The 13,843-nt window shown below is 40.8% G+C and overlaps 1 protein-coding gene and 1 pseudogene across 3 annotated transcripts in view; one reads left to right on the top strand and one right to left on the bottom strand.

Annotated features, from left to right (window-relative positions):
• ME3 (malic enzyme 3) overlaps positions 1-13,843 on the top strand; it is a 186,601-nt gene that overhangs the window by 46,195 nt on the left and 126,563 nt on the right. The window lies entirely within an intron of this gene.
• LOC144295019 (large ribosomal subunit protein P1 pseudogene) lies at positions 6,336-12,540 on the bottom strand (annotated as a pseudogene). Its single transcript, XR_013362367.1, has 2 exons — positions 9,033-12,540; positions 6,336-8,106 (listed from the first exon to the last, which is right to left on the bottom strand). The product of XR_013362367.1 is annotated as a large ribosomal subunit protein P1 pseudogene (transcript).

The raw sequence follows: 13,843 nt of genomic DNA, 5'->3' as shown, positions 1-13,843 counted from the left end.
GCCTCTGTTGAGGACTGTTTAGTTCCCAATTTTTGCTATGAGCAACAGTTTTGCAGTCAACATTCTGGGATATGTCTCCTTGTATAGAGGCAAGTTTTCCTGGCTTCATGTAAATGAAGAATATGAAATTGCTGGCATATAACTTTAATATATTTTAACTCACTTTTGACTAATATAATTATACTGGGCTGTGTGTGTGTGTGTGTGTGTGTGTATGCACAAATCTTAAACATTCCTAGCATATTATAAGCTCTTAGAAGACAGCCAATGTCATTTAATCATTCTTTGATCCATGCACCCAGTATAGGGAGCATACAGGTCTAGGTGACAGGATATAAAGATCGAATTGCATGGACTTCCTCTCAGGGGTCTCTGTGCCTGAAAGGACACACTCAGGACACAGGTAGTCAGATTGGTGGTCAGTTTAGAGGGGAGAATTTTCAGTGAAAATTCACCATTGGCCAGGCATCATATGCAACACACTCAATCATGCCTCTCATTAATGGTGCCACTTGCTTATTGGGTGGTCAGAACTACTCATTAATCTTGCAGAGTCCAGTTTCCTCTGATGAGAAAGCATTGTTTTGTTGTGTTTAGAAGCAGATCAGAATTCAAGTCCTAACATCAGCACATATGAACTCGATGAACTTGCAGAAAGGATTTAATTCCTTTGAGTTCCTGCTTCCTAGTCTATAAATGGTGCTAATAATAGTAATAGCAGCCTTGCTTTATTTGGAGCATGGAGAAGTTCTGTTTTGTTCCCTAATTTTTTTTTTCTAACCAACAGATGTGGCTCTAATTAACAGGAAAAATGATAACTTCTTGTATGTCTCTTGATTCCCCTCTGGACATTAGGGCAGGCTTCCAGGCCCAGGAGCTCTGCTGGCAGCTGCACACTTGAACCTCTAGAGGGAGCTTTCAGGGTGTGTGAGGCCACTGCTTTGCCTCTGGGCAAAACTGCATTTAAACCATACCTGAGAATATGTCTATAGTGAGTAGATTCTTGGAGGAAAATACCGGGATCATTTTCCAAAATAGATCCAGACCGTGCCCAGCCTGCTTCCATCACATGCATACTTAATTTTCTGGAATTAGGTTTCCTTTCAGAGTGGTCTCCAGCTCCCCACAGTGGCCCCTCCTAGGAATTTCCTAAATTAAGCAAGCGTGTGTGAACTCCAAGAGACACACAGGCTTTATCTTTTGGCTGCCTCATTGTCCCTTTTCTAGAAGCAGGCATAGCATTTCACAAATAATGAGCTGCCGCTAAACTTAATCTGCTAGATTTATCACAGAATGTATGGAGCTTTTCCTGTCTCTAAGAAATACCTCCTGTTATTTTTATTTTTTATTTTCTTAATTTGTAACCTTATATTTAAGGGAATGTACTACTTCTGCTTAAATTAACCAACTCTAGAGTAAAATGTATTTCTTTTCTCCCCAAGTAATAGCCTGGTGCCGAGCACTTGGAAAATAACATAACAGTGGTACATTTGGGTTATGTGTCAGGGCAGGATCTTCTTGTGAACGTGCCTGAAAGGATGATTCTGGAATTCTAGTCTTTCTGAAGGAGAGAAGGCAGAGGAGCACTCTCCTCAAATACCTGAAGGGCCATCAAGCAGAATGGGGAGTAGATGTATTCTGTGTCTCTAGAAGGCAGACCAAGGGCATACAAGTAGAGTTGAGTATGAGGTCAACTTTTGCTCAATATAAAGAAAACTTTCTAAAAAACACTGACTGCTCCATCTCTGGAAGTGCTTGATTGGAAGTTGAAAAAACATCTATCAGTGATTTTGCAGAAGGGAGTAGGGAGGACCCTTGATCTCTTCTGATGCTGGGATTCTGTGACTCTCTTATGGGAAGGGCATACTTTCCTAGTTTGCTTCTTGGTGATGGTATTAACTTGACTCTTTGGGATGTTTTTCCCCTGAAGTGAAAAAAATGTGTTTCTTTTTATTTTTAATTTAAATTCAATTTGCTAACATATGGTATAACACTCAGTGCTCATCCCATCAAGTGCCCTCCTTAGTGCCTGTCACCCAGTCACCCTATCCCCTCCCACCTCCCCTTCTGCAACCCTTTGTTTCCCAGAGTTAAGAGCTCCTCATAGTTTGTCTTCTTCTCTAATTTTCCCCCACTTGTCTTCCCTCCTTTCCTTTATAGTCCCTTTCACTATTTCTTATATTCCACATATGAGTAAAAACATGATTGTCTTTCTCCAATTGACTTATTTCACTCTGCAGAATACCCTCCAGTTCCATCCACATTGAAGCAATTGATGGATATTCATCCTTTCTGGGCTGAGTAATATTCTATTGTGTATATATACCACATTTTCTTTTGAATGGATAAAAGCTGTGTTTCTTAAGTCACTGGTGTTATTACAGTCGCTGGTGTTGTATATATGAGTGTCATTGGTATTATGGAATCCAAGAGGACAGAATGGCAGTGTGTGAGATAGGAAAGGGACAGAGGAAGGGGTGAGGGAAGGCCTCACAGACCTGAGGTCAATGAAGGATGAGAGGAATTGGGGAAGGCTGGGGGTCTCCAAGGCAAAGTTATAAGAAGATAAGAGATCTTGGTTTGTTCAAGGTATGAGGTGTTTTCTGGAATAGCTTGACTTAGTGCCATCCCGGTGAGGGTAGAAGTAAAGGTTGATAAGTAGATGTGATATTCAAAATATTTAATGACCTATATGGTTTGGATCTAAACCAATCAAAACAGTGGCCAGCTATCTCACAGTGCTGCTGGAATACCCAATAAATATCAATCCAATCATTAAGTCTGCAAAGTAACTTTTTACCAGACTATCACAAATGAGGATGGCCCAATCACATTTGCAATTTAGAAAGATCATTCTGAGAGGATAAAGGATTGCTAAAATTCTTAATGGCTGTGAGTGTAAGCTGAATAGAATGTACTCAGCAAGCTTCAAGAAGCAATACTACATTAAGCCATAAACCCAGCTATGAAAAATAAGCCTATCCCTCAGCCCAGAACAACAACGATAACAACCAAAGCCACGATGTGCCAAAATGAAAATCAAGCTGTTGGTTTACAAGAAATGTAACTCTATCTCCTTCTGTTGTTCTCGGTACCAGACTGGTTTTCAGGCAAAGCCTGGTTTGGCATTGATTCCTGATGAATTTGCTGAAAACCGCAACCTCACATGTTTACACTTCTTTCTCCTGGTGACACATGGATTAGAAAAAGAAATAGGGGTGATTAAGACAGGAAGGGTAAGCATCAGATAATCCAAAGCCAGACAAATGACCTCCAAATCAAAACCAGTCAACCAACCAAAGTCTCCACATCACTCCATTGAAATTCCTCCACTTTTCCAGACAGGGAGAGTCATCAGCATTGTGAACTATTGGTAAGTTCCCAATGGGTACTGGTGTGTTTTTTCTCTCATCCCCATGTAAGAACATGAGGCCAAGCAGCATCTGGTGAGCATCGGTCACTGAAGTTGTCAGAGGTATTCTGAGGTACTGTAAAGCTCATTGGACACAGGAGGAAACCTTTGTAATGGAATATGAGAGCACTGATGGGGGACCTGAAAATAGCATCACCAAAGGCCGGCCACCAATTGATTCTTTAGGGTCAAGTCCAGAGTTCCATTTGAGTGACACTTGGGTGTGTAGCTATTAGTGGCCAGAGACACCCCTTTCTCTTTGCTGAACATGAGGAGAAACTTAGTTAAGGCATATCCCTGAGAGATTTTCCCAAACTCTAGCTCAATATGATGTGTCAAAGGCTCAGGAGGGAAGCGATGTACTTGGAGCCAAGTATGTAATCATGGGCAGGGAAACTCCTGAGCTTCAGTCTCCTCATACATAAAATCAGTCCTCACTTTACTTATGGGATTCCTGTGATGAGTTCATAAGATAAGATACAGCAATGGATAAATTGTTCATTGTTAGTTAAGTGTCATATGATATTGCTATTATTGTTCTTCTCAGATGAGCTCAGATAGCTGTGAGGGTGAGGGGTGGGGAGGTGGAATCTTCTCTCGGCAACGTGCAGTGGACTCCCAGATCCTTCTCTGGGAGGGACACCCATAAGCTCTGGAAGCTCTTAGAAAGTTGGCATGGAGAAATAGTCCATTGTTTCTGGGCCAATAGGTTGGGGCGTGGAGGCAAACTTAGGGAGGAGAAAATCATTGAAAGAGTCCTGGAGGAAGAGACTTGAAGTGAAAAACTTTGAGCTTTGGAGTCAGACTGTCTGGGTTTGAAGCCTAACCAGCTCCTCCCTCCCTGGCTATATGACTCAGGGAGACTGCTTGTCCATTCCATCTGTAAAAGCAGGCATGATTTTTATAAATCTCTTTTTAAAGGGTTGTCACAAAGATTTTAAATAATGTAGTTGAGGGGCACCTGGGTAGCACAGTCGGTTGAGTGTCCAATTCTTGACTTCAGCTCATGTCATTATCTCAGGGTCATGAGATCGAGCTTCACACTGGGCTCTGTGCTCAGGGGGAGTCTCCTTGAGATCCTCTCTCCTCCTTCTGCCTCTGCCCCTCCCTTTTACCCCCCCCCCCCCACACACAGAGTCTCTCTCTCTCTCTCAAATAAATAAATCTTAAAAAAATGATGTAGTCAAAATAGAGCCTAAAATCATAAATATAAATGAATAATGGTTATTATTATGTACCACTGATTTCAAGGTACAGCTGGCCCTTGAACAAACAAGCTGGTGGTTAGGGACACCAACCCCCAAGCAGTTGAAAATCCATGTTTAACCTTTCATTTCCTAGAACTTAACTACCAATAGCCTACTGTTGGAAGCCTTACCAATAATATGAACAGTTGATTAATGCATATTTTGTATGTTATATGTATTACATATATGCTATATTATTATAATAAACTAGAGAAAAGAAAAGGTTATGAAGCAATCATAGGAAAACACATTTACAGTACTGTATTGTATTTATTTTTTAAAAATCCACATAGAAGTGGACTCACTCAGTTCATACCTGTGTTGTTCAAGGGTCAACCATAATTCAACAAAAAATACTTACTTGTTCATAAAATTCTACATGGTATCACTTACATGTGGAATCTTAAAAAAAAAAAAAGAAGGTGAACCCACAGAAACAAAGTAGAGTGGTGGTTGCCTAGGGGTGGGGAAGATAGAAATTAGTAAAAGAAGACAAGCTTTCAGTTACAAGGATCTGATCTAATGTATAACATGGTGACTGTAGTTGATGACACTGTGTTCTATAACTGAAATTTGCTAAGAGAGCAGAACTCAAGTGTTCACACACACACACGCATACACACAAAGGAGAAATATGTGAAGTGATGGTTACATTAATTAATTTGATGAAGAGAATCCTTCCACAGTGTGTACATATATGGAATCATCGTGCTGTATACTTTAAATATAGTACAGTTTTATTTGTCAGTTAGACTCCAGTAAAGCTAAAAATAAATACTTGTTCATAGAGGAAATGCAAGGTCCTGGACTGAAAGGGACTCTTAGCTCCCTGATGAATCATAGATGAGGAAGCTGAGGCTGAGAGAGGCTGGCCCAAGGTCACATAGGCACTGGTGACAGAGTTGAGTCATCAACCCTAGTCTTCAGAAGCCAGAGTGGTTTCCTGTCCATCATGCATCTGAGATGGAAGCACCTGCTTACAGGTGTCAGATGCCATGACTGCACATTCAGCCTTCTGAGGGCCTGTGGATCAGCAGGTGCAGGTGCTTTGAGGGGTCGCAGAGGGCAGTGCAGACTGGAAACCAGGTTGGCACAGCCAGGCTTGGGGCCCTGGGCATCAGAAGCAGAGGAGAAGTTGAAAGTCACATCTCCAAGTCTCTCTTTGAAGAGAGGGAGCCACTATGGGGCTTTAGACGACAGAGTAACATAGATTCGTGTTTTAGAAAATACTCCAGGACTGCTGTGAGAACACCATCTGACCTGGTTTGCCCAAGACGACATCAGTACAGTGGATGAAGTTTAGGAAGTGCTTTCTTGTGTGTGCCTGTGTAGTTGGGGTGGTCAGGGGTATCCCACAGAGCTCTCCAATTCCTTAGTGCAGATTCTCATTCCTCTATCTGATCCTTAACAACAGCCCTAGGAGGGAGGCAAAGCAGTTACTACCAGCCCTGTCCTACAGACAAGTAAAACCAAAGGGCAGAAGTAAAGCACCTTGTCTGGGCTTAACTGGCCATGAAGCTGGACTCTCATTCAAGCATGTTATACCATACTGGATTGGATTGTGTATGCTATAACCATGTCAGTGGTAAAAGTCTTTTGCTCCAAAGTAAATTAAAATACATTGAGGGCAAGAGACATAGTAGATGCTTAGTAAGTACTTGTTTATTTTTCCTACTGCAAACTACAAAGTTTAATCACAAATTTTGATAACAGATTTTGACAAATGTAGTTTTCCATAGCAAACATCTATAGTGTCAAGGGTATGAGATAACAGTATTTATAAATATTAAAACAAACTTTTTGATATCATAGGAAGTTTCTTTGAGGAAGAGATTTAGAAACTCAGATGCAGAATGGGAGAAAATGTTTGCAACTCATATACCTAGTATCCAGAATATATATAAATAACTTTAAAATGAGCAGAGTTACTTGAATAGACATTTCTTCAGAGAAGATAGACAAATGGCCAATGGCACAGGAAAAGACACTCCACATCACTGATCATCAGAGAAACGCATATCAAAATCACAGTGGATGCCACTTCACATCCACCAAGATGGTAATACTAAAAAAAAAAACAAAAAACAAAACAAGAAAAAAAACACTGGGAAATAACAAGTGTTTCGGTTAAGATATGGAGAAACTGGAACCTTTGTACATTGGTGTTGAGAATGTGAAATGAAAAACAGACACACCAACAAATGCATGTGTAAGAGTATCCCTAGCAGCACTCCTCATAGCAGTGAAAGGTGAAAGGGCACAGATGTCCACCAGTAGATGAAGGGATAAACAAATACTAGTTTGTATTTACAATGGGTATAAGTCAGTCATTCCAGGGAATGAAGGACTGGTCCATGCTACAAGATGGATGAACCTCAGAAACGCACTATAGTGAAAGAAGGCCGACCCAAAAGGTCACTGATTGTACAATTCCATTTAGATGAAATATCTAGAATAAATATATCAAAATAGTGAGATCTATGGAAACAGAAAATAGCCAAGTGGTTGCTTAGGTCTGGGGGATGGAGGAAAAGGAATATGGAGAGTATCTGCTTAATGGTGAGGACATTTCTTTTTGAAGTGCTAAAAATGTTTAAAACTACATAACAGTGTTGGTTGCACAACTTGTGAATGTACTGAATACATTTTTAATGGTTAATTTAATTTTAAAAATATATAAAATACCGGGGCACCTGGGTGGCTCAGTTGGTTACATGTCTGACTCTTGATTTCGGGGATGTGGGTTCAAGCCTCACCTTGGGCTCTATGCTGGGCGTGAAGCTTACTTTATGTGTATACACATACACATTCAAGTTATGGTAATAGGTGTATTAATATTCAATAGTAATTTTATTAATGATTAAAATGTCATTTCTGATGTGCTGGTTTTTCTTTATCTTTTTGTGTTAAGAGTTCAGCTTTTCATTGAACAGGTTACAGAATAGGTTTAGTCAGAAAGACCAAAGCCCATGTCATCATCAGACAGTCTTCTTTGCTTCCACCTCCTTCTCTTCTGCTGGGGCAGCCGTGGTACAGGTGGTGGGAGCTGCTCCTGATACAGGACCGGCTTCTTGGGAAGGTCCACCAGCCCCCACATTGCAGATGGGGCTCTCGATGTTGACATTGGCCAGGGTCTTTGCAAACAAGCCTGGCCCAAAAGATCCAACATTTATACCCGCTGCTTTAATGAGAGCAGTGCTCTTATGCTCTGTGACCATCACCTCATCGTGGAGCAGGTTAAGGGTGGAGTAGATGCAGGCAAGTCCCGAGAAGGAGGCTGCGGGAAGCAAGTGCTGAACAGATACTGCTGGGCGCAGTGCTAGTCACCGGTTGAAGTGAGGGCCTCACTGCCGCATGGCCTTAGCTTCCTCTAACATAATGGATTTTCTACTCAAGGGTTAACTGTCTCCCAGATGACTTACAGAAATTGTGCCACAGTTTCCAAATCTATAAAATGGGAAAAATAATTGCACCTGCCTCATTTAATTGTTGAGAGGATTAAATGAGTTAGGAGATGTAAATCTATACCTATGAAAATCTACTTACATCCACGTAAGTCAATTTACATTATGTGGTTTTGATATATTTGTATATGTTTATATTTATATCATATACAAACTCCCTACTTTTATTGAGTTCTCCATTGTTTCTCAACAACACAAGAAGTTAAAATGTGCAGAGAACATTGGTTTTATGAGGGGAAACTTCTTTGCTCTTTTTTCTTCTAGGAGACTGTGCCTTTGCAGCAAGGCAGACTCTCTTGCTCCAAGGTATTTCCCAGGTAGACATTACATCCTTATGTTGGAAGGTCCACCAATTGCTGTGTCCACCCATACTTCACAGAGTTGAATGGGTAGACAAGGAGCCACAATAAGCCTGTGCTCAATAGGTGTCCAGTGGGCCTCCCCCTCTCCAGCAACAAGATGTGTGGTTTCCATTGTCTCTACTTCCCCTCACAGTCTTTTGGCCAGAAATAGTCTATGGTCCCAGTCCAGCTACCAAGGAGGCTAGATTTGTGAAGGTACATGGCCTGTTTGATCAGCTACTAACTGTTTCTACTACACTGGTTTGGAAGAGTCTAAGAACTCTGGGCAGCAGTTCACTGCTGGTTCTGACCTGATCTTGTAAACATGTTCCTGGATACGGAATTCCAGATTCTGGTTCCAGTTGCCAGTACTAGAACCCCTGCGGTTGCATTCCTGCCTTGGTACCATACCTCGGGTCTTATGAATGCAAGTCCGTATCACTGAAAGGCAATTCATGACTCTGGATCCCTGCTACCTGCTGCTTATCTAATGTACTTATACATTTATGTGTATTGTCTAATGTCGAATTCCCAGCATTACACAGACCATCTATCACAGAGCCTCTACCTTATGCTGGACCTGTCACCCAAACTTTTTTAGCTGCCTGTTGCCAGAACCTTTCTTCTGTTGCCTGTTGCACCTTGCTGTGGCTGTTCTTCACAGCCCAATCCACTCTGGTTTGGCCCACCTCATCATCATCCAAGACCTGGTTCTGACAGGGGAAATGGAAAGCATAACAAGAAAAGGAGAGAAAGTACAGAAAAGGAAAGCAGAAGAGAGAGGCAAAGTGACATAACAAATGAACATTACATGTAGAATGTGGTTGAAGTCTACACTCTGCCACTTACTGTGCAATGTGACCTTAGCCAAGTCCAGAACCTTCCTAAAACCTATTCCCTCAGTTACAACAGGAGAGAGGTAGACCAGATGATCATTAAGGTCCCCTCTGACTGATATTTTATGATTCTGTGTGTAGATAAGAAAGCTCCTGAAAGTCTCTTGGACACTTCTGAGAGTGATAAAGGTGCCCAGAGCTTACACACTGACCAGACGTGTCACGGGCTGAATTTGGAGTGAGAACTACTTTGGAGTATCCAGTCCTCTGGTTAAACATTTTCTTGGACTTTACTGAGTAAAAATCAAAACCTGTACTTTCACAGATGGAGAAGGGGGAGAGTTGGCTTTAAATATATTTCATCTGACTATGATGAAAGTATTAAAATTGCACAAGTAGGAAATTTATAGGGCACTTTACATTCTGTTCATTTTTGCACTAGTCAGAAAAGCTGAAATTCAGTATGTTCTCAAATTAGCTGAAGAAACCCCTTGTCAAAGACCCCTCAATCCATCTGGTTACCATTATTAAGGCATTATGGGGTGTGTGTGCTTTCCATAGGAAAAAAAATGAATAATCCCTTCAAATATGTAATTTCATAGGTTTTGAAATATGAAGGCAACCATTAAGGGAGCTATCAAAGCAGTCTGAGGTACAGTGCAAGTTGTCAGGGGAAAAATATAAGAGAATTTTCAATAACTGAAGGTTCAACTGATTTTAATGCCAAGGCCTAGGATTGTAACAACACTTCTTGGAATTCCTAGAGATTGTTGTTTATTGCGTAGAGGATTCTGAACCAAGAAGATAAATTCTGAATCACCTGGACTGTATTAAAGTGACTGGGGACTTGGAGGGCTTGGTGGGGGGGGGTCTCCTCCATATGAACCTCATAGCATAGCTGCCCTCCCAAAGCACAGCACAGCTGAGAGCTGCTATTCTTCTAGCTCTGGCATTTTGTTCCAAGAGCACTGTGCCCTGAGCCAGCATCGCCTCTTAGACATCAACCCAAACAAGACAACATTTTTCCCTTAAGCAAGACATAGTAGAAAGAGTGAGAGCCTGGATTCAGACAGATCTTGAGCCAGATCCAGGCTCTGAGCCTCCCACTCATAAGCTTTGTAACCCTGGGCCAGCACAATGCCTCATTCATAGAAGATACTCAGTAAACCCCTCCTGACCTAAATTGTTTTTTCATCCGCCAAATGAGGATGGTAATATCTATAACATAAGCAGGTTTGATGATTATATGGGTAAAAGTTCTCAAATCAGTGCCTGATACACTGTAACCACTATATATGTATTTATTGTAAAAAGAACATTCTGAAAATTTCTAAGATATGATAAAACACTTCCAAAATATTATATCTAATATTTTCATTTTCCTTATTTTTATTTTATTCACTATTTTCAAAAAATATATTTCCATACGTATTATAAGAGCCTATCAAAGTCTTCAACATCCCCCCAGATCTCCCTTCTACCAGTCAGTGCTGTATCGCTTACCAAGTACTTCAGTGAAAGAACTGATCTGACTCTGATCTCAGGCCTGCTCTGCAGAGATCTCACCTGTCTTGTCCTGCCTGGTCCCCCAAGGAGACCTGGCATTTGGCTGGAGAAACTTGATGCTGACTCAGCTCTCAGACATATCAAGCCCTAACAGGACATAGTTGTTATCATCATTCCCTGCTACCATCAAGGGCTACCTTGCAAAATATAGGAAGTGATTTCACTGTTGCCATCCTTGATCTGGGGCTGGGATTGTTTACTCACTGGAGGAAAAACAATGACTTTGAGACTTGCCATTTGGTTGGGAATCTAAATATCTCTTTAATCTACTTATATTTTGTGGAGTTGGCAAATGCATGAGGGCAGAGAGGAAAGTGGGGAAGTCCTTAAAGAATGCAACACTGCCATTAGCTGTAATAAAATTGTCAAAAAATTTAAACTCAGTGCTGGTAAAAATGCAATAGGATGGCTACTTATATGCTGATTTGGCAATATTCCTAAAGAGTCTTAAAGTTGCTTGACTTCTTTAGAATATAAGTTTCTTTCTTTCTTTTTTTTTTTTTTTTTTAAGATTTAATTTATTTATTCATGAGAGACACGCAGAGAGGCAGAGACCCAGGCAGAGGGAGAAGCAGGCTCCCTGCAAGGAGCCCGATGTGGGACTTGAGCCAAAGGCAGATGCTCAACTGCTGAGCCACTCAGTCTTCCCTAGAATATAAGTTTCATGAAGACAAGGATATTTTGTCAGTTTTGAATTTTTTAATTATTGCTTACTACTGTATTACCAATTTAAAATGTTGTCCAGCACCTAGCAGATACTCATTAAATATTTGTTGAATGAATGAATAAGAGTTATCAGTCTCTAAAGGCCTATAGTAGTTTAGTCTAAAAAGCAGTCAGAAAAAAAAATCAAATCAAATAAATAAGAAAAAAAACAGAAATGCGAATTAATTATGTGCTCATCACAGCATAATTTATAATCATGAAAACTGAGAAACAATTATACAAAATAGGAATTATTAGATAATCAGTTGGAGTGTTTTTCAGATTTTTAAAAATGCTTTAAGTTGAAGTTTTAGTATATTTAGTAATAATTATATAAAATTATTATATAATTTTAAGTGAAAAACGGATTTGGAAATTTTTTATATAGTATGATCTCAACTTTGTTTAAACAAGTTTTTTTCTTAAGCATAGAAAAGATATTAGAAGAGGGGCACCTGGGTGGCTCAGTGGTTGAGCGTCTGCCTTTGGCTCAGGGCATGATCTCAGTCCTGGGATCGAGTCCCACATCATGGTCCCCGCATGGAGCCTGCTTCTCCCTCTGCCTGTGTCTCTGCCTCTCTGTGTGTCTCTCATGAATAAATAAATACAATCTTAAAAAAAAAAAGAAAAGAAAAGATATTAGAAGAAAACAGACTAAACAATTCAGTGTTTATCTCTGAGTGATGAGATTAGGTGTAATTTTTATTTAATTTTTCTTAACTTTTTAGTGTATAATAAGCACATATTACCTTTGGATTTAGGGAAAAGATACATGTTAAATACCCATTGAACTCAGAGTCAGATGGAGATCAGGCTTGTGGCCCCGCTCAGCCAAGTCATGTTCCAAGTTCATGTTCCAGAGACTTTGGGTAGCTAATGTAATGTATGTGAAACTTGTCTGCATGTCTCACAAAATATTAAGCATAAGACCAAAGTAGGTGATGATAATTGTTGTTACTGTTTTGACTCCTGTGGTAGCAAAGTTACTGTTTTGACTCCTGTGGACCTTTTGAGAAAGCGGTCCAGCGCATCCTAAGATCCTTTTGTGATGGGTGGTAAAATTCCCAACTGGTTGGGAATGACATTGTCAGTTCCCAGAGGGGGACCCTGTCTGTTTGGTGTGGTACAAGGCCGGCATTTTGCAGGTACCTGCTAACTTTTGCCATGTGAGTAGAAAGCTTGAGGAATTGCTGGTCCGCTGCATTAATTTACCAGGGTGACGGGGCACTGCAGCATAGGTATGCAGAAGTGAGTCATCTTCCCGGCAGTGAGCCTGGTCCACAGACATCACCTCCATGTCACTTCTTTGTTATCTTTTCATACATGGTCACACTGAATCCTCCTCATAACCCTGTGCAAAGGGGTCTGTGTCAGCTTTTAGATGAGGAAGCAGAGGCTAATGGACCGGTAAATAAATCGCCTGAAGTCACATACTTAGTGACCAGTGGAGCCAGGATTCAAACCAGCTGTCCTTGACTCCAAAGTTCTGGGCTCTTCCACCTCAACTGGCTCTCTTTCTAGAAGAGTGACCAGGCAGTTTGTTCTGCAGGTCTCGCTGAATTTGAGGATTTCTATGGATGTTCCAGATGGCATCATTCTAACCCTTTTTGTGGTTTCTAGCCAGAAACAAAGAAAACTCAACATCTCAAAATCTGGATAGGAATTGGGTGAAAATGCTCCTTTGTTGCTTGTTTCAGTAACAATCCTTAGATAAATTGCTTATCTCAGATGCAGAGATGCTAACTACATCCAGCAATTGTCTATGAAAACCATGGCTTCCTATTGGTTACAATGAGATGCCCTATATTTCTCCACTTAAGGCCAGAGGCCTCACACTTCTTCTCCTTGGATTTAGGGAAGTCACCACAGCTAGGGAAGTGTTCCTTGACCTCTCTGATAGCCTTTGCCTCTTAAAGGTGGATTCTGTTTATATTGTTCTTCCAAGTGGTATTTTTTTCAACAAAACTCAATAGTTATTGTGGTATATATGGAACATTCTCCCTCTCAGTGCCTATGAAACTGGCTCTAAGCATATGCTGAGAGTTAGGTTATTGTCAGTTTGGTGAACCAACTGGGGGACTCTAGAAAAAAGAACCAGTCCACGGCTGGTAACAACCCAGTGGCATTCTTGTTACAGTGATTGAATTCTTTGGACTTACCTGCCTATCTGTGGTCATGGTGCTGTGACTACAATAGCAAAACAGGCCAGTGGAGAAGCTGGACTAGCCAGAGAAATAAAAGGAAGGAGCATGGCCCCAGTTCCCAGCCCTCG

The sequence above is a fragment of the Canis aureus genome, chromosome 23, assembly GCF_053574225.1.
Source record: "Canis aureus isolate CA01 chromosome 23, VMU_Caureus_v.1.0, whole genome shotgun sequence".
Taxonomy (NCBI): domain Eukaryota; kingdom Metazoa; phylum Chordata; class Mammalia; order Carnivora; family Canidae; genus Canis; species Canis aureus.
Note: the sequence above shows the minus strand (reverse complement) of the source record. Positions and strands in the feature narration are given on the sequence as shown.